This window comes from Saccostrea echinata, unplaced genomic scaffold (assembly GCF_033153115.1).
Source record: "Saccostrea echinata isolate AGI-Se365-2 ecotype Australia unplaced genomic scaffold, CSIRO_AGI_Sech_v1 ptg000001l, whole genome shotgun sequence".
Taxonomy (NCBI): Eukaryota; Metazoa; Mollusca; class Bivalvia; order Ostreida; family Ostreidae; genus Saccostrea; species Saccostrea echinata.
The window spans coordinates 40,065,694-40,083,878 of record NW_026889750.1 but is presented as its reverse complement, the minus strand read 5'-3'; the positions used below and the strand labels follow the sequence as shown (position 1 = coordinate 40,083,878).

General features: G+C 33.7%; 1 long non-coding RNA gene across 1 annotated transcript in view; it reads right to left on the bottom strand.

Moving 5' to 3' along the window:
* Window positions 1–470: 470 nt before the first annotated feature.
* LOC133179387 (uncharacterized) overlaps window positions 471–18,185 on the bottom strand; it is a 276,577-nt gene continuing 258,862 nt past the window's right edge. The window contains exon 2 of the long non-coding RNA XR_009720110.1: window positions 471–573. This is a non-coding gene — a long non-coding RNA (uncharacterized LOC133179387). The remainder of the gene's footprint in view (window positions 574–18,185) is intronic.

Sequence of the window (18,185 nt, the reverse complement as noted above, 5' to 3'; positions counted from 1 at the left end):
TCCGAAAAAGTATCGAATATATTCGACTATCGTTCGAATAATGCAATCGAATATTCGACTAAAGAAAATAAATATTTTGACATCCCTATTTGTACTGAAATTTAATTTGACAATATATGATGATTTAAAAAAAAATATGACGGAATAAAGGCTAATTTCTTAAAATATATATTCTTTCAAAGGCAAGTATAAAATACGAAAAAAAAAACCCATAACGTCAACAACGTCAAATATTATTCGCTCCAGATAATGTCCTTTTTATATTAAGGGGCAGAGTTTTAAAACAATTACTAATTTCTAATACCTTTTTTTTTAAAAAAAAATTATGCATGAGCGGATGGGGGGAGGGGGGTCCGGACCCTCTGGAATTTGCCTAATTATTAAAAGTATATACTGAAGCAAATCAAAAAATGACTTTGGACCGCCCTTTCCCTAGAAAACGTGGACCCAACCCAACCACCACAACGAAATAGTTTTTAGCTCACCTGAGCCGAAGGCTCAAGTGAGCTTTTCTGATCACATTTTGTCCGTCGTCCGTCCGTCCGTCTGTCTGTCTGTCTGTCCGTCTGTAAACTTTTCACATTTTCGACTTCTTCTCAAGAACCACTGGGCCAAATTCAACCAAACTTGCCACAAAGTATCCTTGGGTAAAGGGGATTCAAGTTTGTTCAAATGAAGGGCCACGTCCTCTTTCAAGAGGAGATAATTAGGAATTAGTGAAAAAATAATGGCATCATTTAAAAATCTTCTTCTCAAGAACCACTGGGCCAGGAAAGATGAAACTTATGTGGAAACATCCTCAGGTAGTGTAGATTCAATTTTGTTCAAATCATGACCCCTGGGGGTAGGGTGGGGCCACAATGGGGGATCAAAGTTTTACATAGAAATATATAGAAAATATCTTTAAAAATCTTCTTCTTAAGAACAGCAAAGCCATGATTGGTCATATTTATATGGAAGCTTCCTCGGGTAGAGTAGATTCAAGTTTGTTCAAATCATGACCCCTTGGGATAGGGTGGGGCCACAATGTGGGATCAAAGTTTTACATAGAAATATATAGGAAAATATCTTTAAAAATCTTCTTCTTAAGAACAGCAAAGCCATGATTGGTCATATTTATATGGAAGCATCCTCAGGTAGTGTAGATTCAAATTTGTTCAAATCATGACCCCTGGGGATAGGGTGGGGCCACAATGGGGGATAAAAGTTTTACATAGAAATATATAGGAAAATATCTTTAAAAATCTGCTTCTTAAGAACAGCAAAGCCATGATTGGTCATATTTATATGGAAGCATCCTCAGGTAGTGTAGATTCAAATTTGTTCAAAACATGACCCCTGGGGTAGGGTGGGGCCACAATGGGGGATAAAAGTTTTACATAGAAATATATAGGAAAATATTTTAAAAAATCTTCTTCTTAAGAACAGCAAAGCCATGATTGGTCATATTTATATGGAAGCATCCTCAGGTAGTGTAGATTCAAGTTTGTTCAAATCATGACCCCTGGGGATAGGGTGGGGCCACAATGGGGGATAAAAGTTTTACATAGAAATATATAGGAAAATATCTTTAAAAATCTTCTTCTTAAGAACAGCAAAGCCATGATTGGTCATATTTATATGGAAGCATCCTCAGGTAGTGTAGATTCAAATTTGTTCAAATCATGACCCCCGGGGGTAGTGTGGGGCCACAATGGGGGATAAAAGTTTAACATAGAAATATACAGGAAAAAATCTTTTTCTCAAGAACAGAAAAGCCATGGTTAGTAAAATTGATATGGAGGCATCCTTGGGTAGTGTAGAATGAAATTTGTTCAAATGAGGGACCCCGGGGGTAGGGTGGGGCCACAATGGGGGATCAAATTTTTACAAATGAATATATGGGAAAAAATCTTCTACTCAAGAACAGCAATGCCATTTGTTATATTGATATGAAAGCATCATCAGGTAGTTTAAAATTCAACCCCCACCCCCCACCCCCTTCGTTAACTTTTCAATACTAAACTGATTTTTGCATTTTTTTTCCTAGCCAATGTGCTCAGGTGAGCGATGTGGCCCATGGACCTCTTGTTTTTTCACGTGAGTTAAATGGATTTTTTTTTTAAATTTGCTTGTCAAGAAATTTTCGGGGATTGATACGTTTTGGAAAGCAGGTTGGTTTCTGGTTTGATTTTTTTAACTCTCGGGGGTGGTGTGGGGTGGGGTGGGGGGGGTCCGGGGGTTGGACCCCCTTTATTTCTTTATTTTTTTGAGAGAGAGATTTTCGGAAATATAAATATTTATACGTATTATATTTTGAATAAAATAATTAATTCAATATCTGCACTTTCTGCTCGCTAGATAGTTTCCCGTAATTGCTTTCCTCAGCGTACCTTCAGAACCCTGTCACTGGCCCCGACCACCCACAAGTAACTTTCAAGGTTTCACTTTGATATCATTGGAAATTCCGACGAACTTAAGCTATGCCATTTTTGGACCATCTTCTGAAGTAACTAACTTTAAGAAGCAAGCATTGTTACAACGCGAAATGTAATAACAACGCAAAATGTAATAAACCGGGATTATTGCATTCTGCGTTATTACATTTTGCGTCGAGATCAACGCAAAATGTAATAACACGATTTTAGGATTAATACATTTTGCGTCGTTACATTTTTGTCGAGATTAAGCAAAATGCAACAACACAAAATGTAAAAACACACTTTTGTCAGTCAGATTGAGAATAATTTTCAATTGAGTAGTGTATGAAGAAAATAAACGGAAAGAAAATAAAACAAAAGGAAAATAAACGTATTTTAATTCTCACATTAGGTCTGATTTCATCATATTTAGATTTATATTAGCCATTTAGAATCAGTTGATATTCAAATCATAGGTGTTGGAAATTAGAAACGTGCGTGTGCACGCGTGTGTGTGTGTGGGGGGGGGGGGGTATTAAATCAGTGTATCAGTTTGCTTCTGCTTTTTATTAGGCACAAGCATGAAATTTAGAAAAGAAATCTATTTATTTTTACTGGTAGGTGTAAATATAGCGGGGAGGGGGTTTCTTGACAAACAATTTAGATTTTATACTATTTTACAAATCATGTGCAAAAATAAAATTTCTCTCTCTCTCTCTCTCTGAACCAGAGGAAACTGAGAGGCAGTTAAAAAAATGTCATGTTGTTTTGTAGAACAGCTGTAGAATGCGTTGCATTCCCTCCTTGCTCCTCCCTCTTTTCCAAAGTAGAATATGTTCACTTGTACATGTTGTCACATGGCCGTAGGAACCGGGGGGGGGCGGTTTTGCCGATATATAGATTACTATATAAAAGATAGCTACTTTATGCTTGTGCCCCCTCAAAGGACAATAAAAAACGTCCGATGACTTTTTTTTTGCTTGTCAAGGAATTTTGGGTAGTTGATATCCCCCCACTAAAAATGTACGCCCCCCCCCCCAAACTGAAATTGTTTCCAACAGGCTTGTGTCAACCATTACCAGTGATTTTGACAATACTTAGTCTAGCTTGTGGAGCATGATCGAGTAATTTTTGGCTTGTCAAAATATTCCCCTTCCCTAATATACCCCCTTCCAATGGCTATCACGGAGAAAATACTTTCTAATACTTTCTACCTTTCACACATTTTATGCACCAGTGACCTGGCGCGGGCTTTTGATCACGTGAGCTGGTACTCATTCACTTCAGATTTCACTGAGCTATTGACGACATATTGGCGATTTTCAAAGCAACATTTGGCGATATTTCTACTGGATTTCACGGCGACTTGGACTACTACAGAGTTTTCCTGGAACCTTTATCAACTGTAGAAAAGTACTGTTTCTGCAGCAACATAATTCAGCTGAGTTATAAGGGAACTAAGGTAAATATATTAGTTGGACATTTCCCTCCATTTCAAGTGGAGGATGATCAAGTCAGTGATCCAAGAGCAGCAGAGCTTTAGATATAATTATTTCAGGTACATGTAGTGTAAGTAACATGTATACAGTATTTATATAGATGTTGTCTTTGTTTCTGATGGTGGTCACTTTGTTGAATGGTCTGTCAGAGGAAATCAATGGGCCATAGTTTAAAAGCTCAGAAAATAGTATCATAAACATGAAAAAGTCTTTGTGGTTTATAGTGGGTTAAGATGCAAATACAAATAAAATTTTGTTAGTGTAAGCATTGGTGTGTATTACCCTGAATTGACCTGTGTTTCCATGGCTACAGTGGCCATTTTGATTATACCCATTGCATGCACAACTACACTTGGTGATTATTATCATGGTGGCTTGCTTATAACAGGTCCAGTACAAGGACTATTTCTACCTATGTAGCTATTAATAGCTGCATAGGTATTTAAACCTACCCAAAGTAGCTATTTAAATCTACTTTTTGCATTACTTGCATTTTCTGGTCAAACGGCCAAACATGGTGAGTACCAAATTTCTTATTACAGTCACACTGATGATGAATACAACAAAATTTCGGCCAAAAAATGATTAAATCGTAAATTAAATTTATGAAATAATCATTTTTTGGTCAAAATTTTGTTTCAAGTCCAATTAGTGCTACCTTTATCTAGTACAAACCAGTAGAGCTACAGTCTCGTCAGAAACTTCTGGTCCTTTTATGTATCAACAGTAGTGGGTTTTCGTCCATATCCTATTAAGATGCACACTGTGTATGATTCACAATTAGCAGCTTTTTATTCATTAATTTTCCTCTTGAAATAAAAATGTTGAAAATGTTTTAATGCCCCCGCCATAAAATGGCGGGGGGCATATAGTGTTTCTGTCATTTTGTCATCATTCACTTTCCGTTCATTATCTCTGCAACAGTTGCAGTATGTATAAGGTTGAAATTGCATATGCAGATATTTTACCAGAAAATACAGGTCAAGTTAAAACTAAATATGACATTTGAGATTTTGGCTTCCAGCGGAGGCATTCGTGGCGTTAGGACACATCTAGTCTGATTTTTTGCTGCTATCCTAGCTGGTTAAAAATTTGTCACATTATGAACTTTGAAAGATGCTTTCTGTAATTTTACGATAGAAACATTTAATTCAAAATACACATCTTGAAGTGAATGAAAACATGGAATTTTATACATGTGGTGTCGAAATCCACTGGAAAAATTGAAAGGAAAGACTGTGGACAGGAAAGTATTTTAGATTATCATAAGAAATGATTTTTTTACCAAAGAAAATAGTGGGCTCCAAAATATCAATGCGGGCTAGTAAAACTTGTGATTTAGTAGGGGGCCCAAATGGCCCATAAGTTTTAAATGTCATTTTCAACCCTGAAATCCAGTGAATATGAATTTAGTATTATGAACCATTTGCAATTGTATAGATTATATAGGGATTATAAATAGACTACCCTAAAGTCACGGGTATTGGCCGCAATGGTGTAAAAGATGCACCCCCCAAAGTTGGGTTGAAAATCCCTAAAAAAAAATGCAGGTCCTATGTAAAATGTAGGGCTGTGTATTGAGCAAAATATTTCGATACGATACGATACGATATTTTATAAAGCGATATGCGATATATTGGATTGTTTATCAAGTCTATCAAAAATGTCTTGTAAATGACATTTTATGCATAAATTTGATAAAAACTGGGTGAGTCTAATATAACATGTTAAAATAGAGCTGTCTATGTATTTTGTAATTGTTATTTAAGATGTGCTCTCTCCTTAATGTTTATTTCATTATTGACCAGTTTTAATTCAAAACAGTTAAAAATAATCTTTGGTAACTGAAATTCCCAACTTTTTCACAAAATTATAAGAAAAACTGCCTGCCCGATACGTATTGGAAATTATTTTTTCGATACGATACATTCCTGAATATCGATACGTATTGAATATTCGATATATTGGTACAGCCCTAGTAAAATGCGCATCAAAAAAACGCATAAATTGGATGTGACTTTCATTTTTCTAGTACAGTATCTTAAGATAAAAGTAGGAAAATTTACGAATCTCAAACGGAGGTAGCAAGTCAGCATTGTTACTCTACACATTGTAAGTGTGCATGTGTGAACATTTAAATTTAATCTTTTTAATAATTATCTAACCAGAGATAATAAAAGAAATACTAGGAGTATCTATTCACCGCGGTATTTTTTCTCAGTTTGATACACGGTGCAAAATCTCTATTTTTCGGTTCGGTTCATTTTTCGGTCGGGATCGTTATTCAGTCAGGTTTGGCATAAGGTAAAATATGTTACTCAGTATTAATAAGTATAGAAAACGTTAATTTTTGATGACTGATAGCTTGTAAAATAATTTTTGACAGTCAAATAATTTTAATCAATTTCTTCTAGTCAATTTGCAAATAAAATTCGTAAAATATGTGACTCTAAGATTTAGAAAAAGAAATAAAAAAACATCGTTGAATTTGTTTCCTTCTATCAAAATGTATCGTATTGAAAATAACCGAACTGAGAGAAAATTATACAATACGTATCGAACTGTGAAGGAGGTGTATCGTTTCACCCCTAAGAAATACCTGATTATTTTCAATTCAAATTAATTCCAAGCTTGTTATAAAGTTATGCTTATGATGACGTGCTAAATGAACATTTTAATATTTATGTCTTATGAATATTTTCTTGAATGTGCTTGATTGTATTAACAAATACGTTTTTATATGTGCTTCCGACTGAAATATGTTATAATAAAGTTCTTTTAAAAAACGTATTGCTTTCATTGCAGGTGTTGAGGTGATATTTGTTAAATAAACAATGGCCATGTCCTACGTGACAACTTCGACTGAAGTTATATATAGCAATGACGCGACAATAGAATCCCTTACAATTTATATCTGAAAATTAAAAAAAAAAATAAAAATAAGATCTAGAATTACGGATAATTCAGAATATATCACAAAGATTATAGTTGTTGACTCATTTATAGGTATTTATATATCTATGTCTTAAGCGACATGCAGTTCTTGTATATGATATAAGCCATCGTAGTTCAAGATGGCGGACTACGCAATGGAAATAAAACGAAAACAAAGATAGTTTTTCATTTTGGTTTTATATGCTCTACTGGTCAGAAGAGCTTATGCGATAGTAATGTGTCCATCGTCCGTCCGTCTATCTGTCTGTCTGTCTGTCCGTCCATCCGTCTGTAAACAATTTTTCAAAACGCTACTCCTCCTACAGTTTTGGTCTGATTTCAATATAACTTGGCACACAAGTAGACTACACTAAGATACACAATTCTGTGTATCAGTTTTTAATTTCGATGAACGATTTTGCCATGGTTACTAAAAATAGAGATTTCTGGAAAATACTTTCAAAATGCTACTTATCCTACAGTTATGGTCTGATTTCAATAAAACTTGGCACTCAAATAGACTACACAAAGATACATAATTCTGTGTATCGGTTTTTGATTTCAAATGAACGATATTGCCATGGTTACTAAAAATAGAAATTTCCTTGAAAAACTTTCAAAACGCTACTCCTCCTACAGTTTTGATCTGATTTCAATAAAACTTGGCATATGAGTAGACTACACTAAGATACATAATTCTGTTTATTGGTTTTTTATTTCGATGAAAGGTGTTGCCATGGTTACTAAAAATAGAAATTTCTCTGTAGTACTTTCAAAACGCTCCTCTTCCCACAGTTATGGTCTGATTTCAATAAAACTTGGCACACAAGTAGACTACACAAAGATAAATAATTCTGTGTATCAGTTTTATTTCGATGAACGGTGTTGCCATGGTTACTAAAAATAGAAATTTCCTTGAAAAACTTTCAAAACGCTACTCCTCCTACAGCTTTGATCTGATTTCAATAAAACTTTGCATATAAGTAGACTACGCTAATATACATAATTCTGTTTATTGGTTTTTAATTTCAATGAAAGGTGTTGCCATGGTTACTAGAAATAGAAATTTCTCTGTAATACTTTCAAAATGCTACTCTTCCCACAGTTTTGGTCTGATTTCAGTATAACATAGCACACAAGTAGACTTCACTAAGATACATAATTCTGTTCATCGGTCTTTTTCAATTTCGATGAATGGAGTTGCCATGGTTACTAAAAATAAAAATTTCCTTGAGATACATTCAAAATACTCCTCCTACAGTTTTTATCTGATTGCAATATTACTTGGCACACAAGTAGACTACACTAAGATACATAATTCTATTTATTGGTTTATGTTTTCGATGAACAGTGTTGCCATGGTTGCAAAAAATAGAAATTTCTGTTTGTTTGTTTATTGTTTAACGTCCCTCTTGAGAATTTTTCACTCATATGGAGACACCACCATTTGCCGGTGGAGAGCTGCAAATTTTGACCTATACTCAGCACTCAGGGCCATTGAGCAGTGAGGGATCTTTTTCGTGCCAGCACCAACTGCGACACGGGACCTTGGTTTATATGGTCTCATCCAAAGGACTGGTCTCCACGTCCCACAGTGGGATTCAAACCTGCAATGTAAGGATAACTCCTTACACCACGACTAGAGCAAATGCTCCAACCAGTGCACCATGCGGGCGACAAGAAATTTCTTTGTTCTGTGAAATACTTTCAAAATGCTACTCTTCCTACAGTTTTGGTCCGATTTCAATATATTAACTTGGCACACAAGTAGACTACACTAAGATACATAATTGACTTTACTGTTTTTTGATTTTGTTAAATGATGTTGCCATGGTTACTAAAATTGAAATTTCTGTAAAATTCTTTCAACAGTTTTAGTCTGATTGCAATAAATCTTGCCACAAAAAGAGACTAAACCAAGGATCATTATTCTATTTATTGCTGTTGCAGAGTTTCAAGTCCAAGTGCCACTTATCTTTTTTCGTTATAAGTACAAACCAGTAGAGCTACAGTCTCATCAGAGACTTCTGGTTATTTATGAAACGATTATCTTTTTTTGAATAGGTAGGGTAGATGTATATGACTACAACAGGTAGGGCTTACGTATATGACTCTGAAATTAGATTAATAGTGATAAACTTCGATGTATCTGGTTTCAAAGAGTAATCAATTCAAATGGACAGGGAAAATGGTCCTCGGCACTGAGAAAGTGAACTGAAAGAAGAGGGTTGTATTTTGTTCCGATGTATTAAGCGCATCCCTAATTTTAAACAATTTTCTGAAGAAAAAAGTGCGGCCAATACAAGCGACTTTATGGTATACATGTAGTAATATATTCTTCTTTCTTGATTTTCATATCTTCTGAATAACTTTAAATAATTTCTTTTGTCAGTACTTCTTATTTGATATTTAATTTACTACATGAGGTACATAAAACTTGAATGTTAAATTATTTGATTTTAGTGAACAGCTTTGCCACTGATACTCAATACATCTAACCAGTTGCTGAATTAATTCACTTCTGCATTTTTTTCTATTAAGCTTTTAATTATCAATTTCATCAGATGAGAGTGAAACATACATTTCACCATGCAGAAAAATTCACATGACCCCCTTCTGTGGTCTAATATAAGTTCCCTATGTGTTTATAATAATTTTTTAGCTCCTTATTAGAACATGAAATTTAGTATACAGATTTATCTTAAAAATATCTAGTGAAGTTCTGTTTTGGGTACGATTGAGCAATTTTTGACAGAGTTATGTTCCTTGGACTTAGAAAAATTCCAATTATTTGCAGTTTCTGTTCATTTTCTTCGCAGAGGTTGAAAAAACTGAAAGAAATTTAGTATACAGATTTATATTAAGAATATCAAGGTCAAGTTCTGTTTTGGGAACGATTGAGCAATTTTTGACAGAGTTATGTTCCTTGGACTTATGAAAATTCCAATTATTTGCAGTTTTTGTTCATTTTCTTCGCAGAGGTTGCACATACTGAAATGAAATTTTTTTACACAGATTTATCATAAAGATATCTAGGTCAAGTTTGTTTTGGGTACGATTGAGCAATTTTTGACAGAGTTATGCCCCTTGGACTTAGAAAAATTCCAATTATTTGGGGGGGGGGGGCATAAGTGTTTCACAAACATCTCTTGTTTAATTTTCAGTTATTTTAAAATATTTCTTCACTTTTAAATTGGTAACCGTATTTCTACGTTCCAATTCCAATTTCGCTACTGTATGCTTATTAAATGATCTAAGGATAATTAAAAGATCATAATCAAATGATGATCATTGAAAACAAATAATTAAATCCATTCAAAATTTAGGGTCACAAGAGGTGAGAACAGCTATGTATGGTTTTCCAATGATGGTCAGGGTAATTACTGTATATACATGTACACTGCCACAGGCAGTAAGGGTATTAACTAGTGTAGGTGACACTAGTTACTGAAAAGACATGGACAATGCATATTTAAATCACATTTTTGATAAGTTTTTAATAAATATATGCACTTTGAAATATATAAAAAAAAAAATATACATCCGAGTAACCGAGTACCAATTTTAGTATTTGATACTTGGACGTTCAATCGAGTACCTGGTTAACAGGGTACTCGTTGACATCCCCACGCAGCTATGTTAAGGCTTCCCGAAGCTTTAAAATGTGCTCAAAACATAATATGTCATTTCGAAGTCGGTTTTAGTTTTAATTTAAAAGTATTGAACTTAAGTACTCCCAATTTATATAGAGGGTTCCCTCGGCTATATGTTAACATAATTGTTATGATATCACATGACTTTGTTGATCACGTGACAGTCATTTATAATTTTTTGAAGTGTTCCATATAAATCGCTTCGGCGCAGCTGATTAACAAAAAAATTATTAACATTTTGTTATAAAAATACACTCATCGTATCCTTGTGTATCCGAAATGTGCTTGGGAAAAGTCATAGTATTACTTAGATACAAAATATTTCCTGAGAAATTCAACTTACCTACAAATTTGAGGGTATTTTCCACACAATATCGTAATCTGTATTAAAACAAAGCCAACACACATTTTTCCCAAGCAAGATTCAGTTAGAGAACAACCTCTTCTTACAGATTTCCACAAAAATTCTCAGATTAATCCTCATTAATCACCTGCGCCAGACTCTTTTATACACAAAAAATAAATTCTACCTCCAACCACGGGTATAAAACAGAGTACATTTCAAAAGTATATTTTTCATAAGCATTTTGAACATGCTGAATTTCAATCAAGGGTAGGTAAGCGGTGTATTTTTAAAATATTCGAACATATAAGACTTAAAAAACCTTTAACGACCCGTGAATTTTGCAATAGCTATCTAGTACTTTACATGCAGTTTGAAATAAAGTTTTAAGTTCATGACACTCTCCCCGTCATAACACCTCAAGTTTGCAGTGACTTGACGTCATTTTCCATTATGACGTCATATTTTGGTAGTTCAGAGATGTGAATTAGGCACAGAGTGCACTGTGATATTCTACGGGAAGCCTTAACCTATCTGCGCAATTTAAATGAAACTTCATAAGGAATATCTTTCTTTAGACATAATTTAGTCAACACAGACCCCCCCCCCCCCCCCCATTTCCGACACAGTGACTCAAAAATGAGAATTTCAAAATTTAGGATATTTCTCAACCAAATTCTGCTCAATTCTTGTAAGTACATGTATTTGCAATGGATTTATAGAAGTATATACAGATTTCAGAACCTAAAAATATATCTTTTTATGGGACAAACAAAGTAATGTAAAATTTTGCCTGGCCCTGAAGAAAAAAAACTATTTCTTCACTCCTTCCTCCTCATTTTAATATCAGCCTGTCCAGGTCCCAAGACCATAAATTGAGAACAGACTAAGTCAAAATTCAGGGATTTATCAATACCTTCTCAGGGGCTGAAATTTGGCTCATTCCCAATTGAAAATGAGTTCATTAAAATTTCAATTTGGTTGTATTTTTTCCCAATTGGTTAACAATTAATGCTTTTATATTCAATTATTTTGGAAAAAACTCCGTAAAATTGTCAGATTGTCTGTAATTTTCCTCTTTTTATCTCATTTAGCAAAGCTACAGTACGTCATAAGACTCCTAGTAAACATTGCTGACTTTTAATCCAAATTTCCTCCGTTTTTCTGAAAATGGTGATATTGTGTAATAGTATAGATTTATTAAGTTATTTCCACCTACTCAATTGATTTATGAGTGAATGGTAAGAACTGTAAGCATATATATATTTCAGATATAAATATATATTTTCAATGCATTTTTACAATATATTAAAGGGGGACTTTAACATGTTTAAGAAATGTACTGTACTTAGAATGATTTTTTGCAGGAGGTTCATTTATAATCTCCAGAAACAGATTCTAATCACCGGAATTGGTATCTCAAACACACATGTACTACCCCAAATTGTATACAGTCTGTAAATACTTTCTACTCATTGAAGTCAAATTTAGTTTTATTAGTCTATAATTCATAATTGTTCTTGTATGATGAAGTTTGATCATATTTAATTGTCTGTTTAGTTGCCAAAATTTGAGTTCATGCTGAAATGTTAAATGAATTACACCTGAATACTTGGAGTTAGCAAGATTTTATTTTTTTCCCAATTTCATCAAGTAGCCGATATTTTTTTCCCAATTCCCCAAAAATGGTGTTCCCCAAAATAGGCTGATAAATCCCTGAAATTTGAAATCAATATAACTTTTGAAATGATTTTGATAATGAAACAAAATTTTCATCATATGTTTGAGCATAAATTAATATAATACAAATCTGCAAATTTTTAAGCATGTGTGAGATAAAACGAGTCAGAGATACTCAAAATCAAAATTTTGACTTAGTCTGTTCTCAGTTTATGGTCTTATAAGGCCAGAACGGTTGAACACTACCATGGTCTCAAGTCCTAAGGAGTGTAATGAGGTAGATTGAGGATTTTGAAACTCTTTAAAAAAATGTTTCAGACATACTTTATTCCTTGTGGGATAAATTTGTGTTACGTACATGGTAACATATTCCACCTGTTTGTGTTACGTACATGGTAACATATTCCTCCTGTTTGTGTTACGTACATGGTAACATATTCCTCCTGGAAATTTTTCACAGCATACTTGGTGCACATAAGACATATAATATGAATTATAATAAAATATCCACATAATTTTCTACCTGCAGATTGAACAGAAACTGCGATTCTGCAGAATTTTGACCCCATATATTAACTTTACACTAACCAGAAAACATATTCACTACCCTTGCTTGCCCCAATTCAATGCTGTTTACGAGTTTAATGCTATAAAATGAAACTCAAAAGCTTAACATATGTTGGTTTTTATATGTTCAGTAAAATGTCATTGTTCCTTAGGAAAAGAGTCGATCAGAAGGATGCAGTGAGGAATTATATTGCCTCAAAAGACCATGAACCTTGATATATTAAGTACTGATGTGACACCATCACATTTGTCTTTTCACCTGCATATGGGGTTTATGTCTCCCATTTGAATCGATACACAAGAGCATGCTCTATATATGATTAATTTTTAAAATGGGGCAAGCTATTAACCAACAAGTTGATGAGACAAGGGTATAAATAGTCTCGTTTGAAATCATCATTTTGTAAGTTCTATGGTCGATACAATGACCTTATCAGCAAATACAATCAATCATTAAGTCAAAGGCTGACTGCTGTTTTTCATACTAATTGTTAGGCCATTATTTACACACTGGAATTTCAACAGGTTTTTGATTTACCCGATCATGACAAGTAGCACATGGCGGGTGTGACCGTTTGACAGGGGATGCTTACTCCTCCATGGCACTGATCCCGTCTTAGATATTTTTGGAGGTCTGTGTTCACTCTGCTTTTGATTTGTATTGTTTATTTTAAATAGATTATGAACTTGAATACTTTTCATTATCCTCATATTTCATAGTAAAACCATTCTGCACTGAATTGAAGTATAATTCAATGTGTTTTTCTGTTTGAAATTGACCACAACTCCATAATTTATGTACATTTGATGCAGATTTGTACAAAATAATTATATGCAGAATGATATTGGGATCTTATTCCTATTTTATCAGACATGCGTGTACCTAATTAAGAATAATTATGGGATTTTATGTACCAATTATTATAGGATGCATTTGACAACATGGAAATAACAGTATTTTAATTATTGTTCTTTACCTCTATTTTAGTCCTTCATCAGACATGACTGGCTTAGACTCGACAGCTTCAGAACGCTATTTTAAAGAGAGCTGGGCGCTCATGGACAAGTAAGTAAAAACTACTAATGTTCATTATGTTTTAATCTCTTAAAATAAATTTTAATTGTGTTTTGAAAGAGATGCTTTGAAAAAAAAAAAGATGTTCAAATTATGCATTTCATTTTGTGTAAAATGACCTTGACAAGAAGGTTATCGAATCTATTGTATTTGCTAGATGTTTTCTTGTAGATTGATTTCTTGGAAACCATTTTCTATATTATTGCAAGTAGGTTATTTAGGATGCCCATAGTAAATGCGCCTTGAAATATTGCGAGAAAATAAATATAATGTTGATATTTTTTAAACAGCATGGGTTTTGACGAAAGGGAATTCTGCTTTTTGCATGTGTACATTTCGGGTCTCTGCTAAGTTCAGCCCAGGTGACATCACTTATATTAGCTGTTTGTAATGTGACAAGTTTAAAATTTGAAAAACTATATACTGCTACAAAGATTGTAAAAGTTCAATGATATACGGATATCATTTCAATGATTGTATTTTCTTGGAGACAAATTCCTTAGCATGAAAAATCTGGGAGCAACTTCCTCATGCTTAGGAATTGTATAATATTCAGCAGTCTTTCAGAAACTTCCCCCTTGGATGTAATACGCATTGAAATAATGTTAAATCATGTCAGGATGAAATCATAAGGAAACAACCAACTCCAAGCACTTTTCAAAATCGAAAGGATGATAGCCACATGTGCTGAAAAAACTCGTAATTTATAGTGATGTGGATATCATTGAACATTTGAGATTTTTGGGGGGCTGTGCCTGTCATTATACCATGTGCAACAAGTTGGGGGGGGGGGTGTAGATTGTTTTTGACCCATCAGTCAGTCAGTCCTGTTTTTTTTATGTCAGCGCAACTCCTCTTAAACCGCTGCACAGAATTTCATCAAACTTTGCAGATATTTAGGAAACAGTGTGTGGATGTGCATATTGCCAGGAAATTTGAATTCCATTATTTTTCTTGGAATTTTAGCACTTTTCAACTTAGATTTTTGGCCATTTCTTGAATATAGAGATGAACAGTTCTTCAGTGCAACTCCTCTTAAACAAGTTAAACTGCTGCACAGAATTTCGTCAAACTTTGCAGGTATTCAGGACACAGTGTGTAGTTGTGCATATTGCCAGGAAATTCCAATAACTTTATTCTTATGGGAATTTTGGCACTTTTCAAATTAGATTTTGGCCATATCTTGAATATAGAGAGGAACAAATTGTCAGGGAAACTCCTCTTTAACCGCTGTACAGAATTTCCTCAAACTTTGCAGATATTTAGAACACAGTGTGTAGATGTGCATATTGCCAGGAAATTCTGATTCCATTATTTTTGGCCATAGAAGGAGATGGGTGAACATGACGAGTGATAAGCCTATAGTTTGACAAACATGAAGATGAAAAATTAAATTTCAATTATATCCAAATTTTCCTTGATATTTCGTCTAACATAAAAATATACTTTATGTAAAATCTCTACAATTTGCAAAAATCCCGCAAAGATTGAAATTATTTGCCTGTGAAATATTAGACACACACAAAAGCGGGCTAAAAGAGTCATTTTCTCATACTATAATACTATTTTTCGATATGAGTGGGTCTTCGCTCCACCTTTTTGAAAGTTAATCCTCAAAGTTTGCATAAAAATATACATTTTTGGTTACCAAAAATATGGAGCAATGACCCACTATACATTAAAAATATACTTTTATGACATAACATTTGCAGCTTTTCGAGAAATACTTGAAGTCCATTAAGTCAAGGGTCATATCACAAACATAATTTAAATGCCACACTTCATCAGGACTTGTGTAGTCTAGTGGTTAGCGTGCTAGTCTCGAAAGAAAATGAACTCGGGATTATTATTGCTAGGGTTCGAACCACACGAATACCACATTAATTTTTTTAATAAAAGAATAAATTTTGCCGAGAAAATTTTCCTCAGAAAAGTTTTGTTTATCATAATTTCATAAATTTCAATAATGAGAACTTTACTCTAAATACGAAATTCACAAACTGAACATGATTTTTATATATCTGAAGCTATAGGCTTTCTGCACGCTATGTTCGCCCATCTCCTTTCGGCTATTATAAAGAAACTTTCCAGCTACATAAAATAAGGAAATCCAATGGAATTAGCTTTTGTAATGAAATTTTTTGTGAAATATTTTATGACCTTAAAAGATCCCTATTGATTTTTAGATCAAAATATTTATGATTCAACACTCATACAAAATCTTGGATAGAAGTACACATAAAGTCCCCCCCCCCCCCCCCCCCCCCCACACACACCCCTCAAATTATATAGTGTTTTGCCTTAAATAATTTCATAAAATTTCATTTTATATACTTCATCTAATTCTTCTAAAACTTGCACAGGTATTGAAAAAAAGAATTCATAAGTACAATATGCCATATGGCAAACTAGGACATCGAAAGAAGTTTGTATTGTATTGTTTTAAATGAATTTAAGCGAAGACCCACGCGTTTCTGATCAAAGACATGTAAAGTGAATTCATAGTATTGAGAAAGGTATATTTACTTACCATTTTCATCCAACTTGTATGTACATGTATTATCCTCTGCTACAGTTGACATGACACATAAATAAGCCGGTTAAAGAAATTCGTATAACAAAATTCCTACTTCGTTTCAAATCTGCACGTTTTGTCATGCAAAACAGCTGATAATTAATGTTGATCAAATGTTTGAGTTAATATAATTCCACTTATTATTGAAGCGTTTTGGTGATTTCATGAAGCGTTTCAATTTTCACCGGGTATAACCACACATACAGAATGTATACTTGTTGGGAACAGGGTGTCTCCTTTAGGCGATGGGAATGTAATACATATGCTTTATCTGTTTAAATTTGCATTTTTGGATATATTTCGCTGGAAAGCAGATGCTTTTGGAGAGAAGCATCAATTTAGGACTTTATGGAAACATGTGAGTGAGTTTGACACGCAATGATCAATTATCATGGTGACAAGGCTTTGGTTTATTTTATTAACTTTTTATTACTTATAATCATATTTTATTTTAATAAATTATGTTGTTTGTGATTAAATAATTCAATATTGAATATATTGACAAACAATTCATGTTTTGTGGAAGGCTACATTGGCCACTCTCGTCACCTCGAGGGGATAGATTCCTTTACAATAGAGCTAGTACACATATTGAAGTTGTGTTGTACCCAGTGATTTATCGGTGTTCAGTGAATTTGTTTAGGATAGAATCAGTTCATTTCGGACCAAAATGGCTTTTCGAACGGAAGTACGCCATGTTGTGATGTTGTAGAGAGCCCCCTTAACAAATAGAAGTCACTGGGTAATTTAAATAACAGTTTGTCAGCATAACTCCTGCTCTGAATTTCCTGAAACTTTGTAGGTATTTCAGACATAATGTGTGGATTTGTATATTACCAAGAATTTTTTATTCCATTATTTATCCAGAAACTTTAGCCCAATTAAATTTGTAACATAAAAAGATTTGAATGTCCTTAAATGCAAGAAGTTTTGACGTGATGATTTTTTGCAAGAAATGCCCCTTTTTGAATTATACTGTGTATTTAAAGTGCACTGTGCCATTCATTATGTGTTGCATTGTCAAGTTTTGGGGGAGCGTTTGGTATGTGAGCTTGCTCACTTTTTCTTTCATTCTAGTATGTTACTATACATCTGTGCCTAACTATGGCTTTATATAAGGTATATACATTTTCAATTAATTGGTATATAAAATATTGATTAATACTTTGAAGAAAAAGTCACCATTTGGGTCAGATCATATTTGTCAGATTCATATTAATTTTCATTTTTACAAGATATGATAATAGCTTGTTATGCCTCTTGGTATTCTCTGTACACCTCAAGTGCAGAGAAATTGTGTTTCAAACTAGACAGTGACGTCATCTCAGTCAAGGCAGCGAGATCAAGCTGGCTTTCATTCTACATTCTGATAGTGTTATTATTGCAAGACAAGTTGCATATCGATTTATCTTTACATTATTTTTAAGAAACAAAGTATTTTAGTGTGTATGAAAAACAAC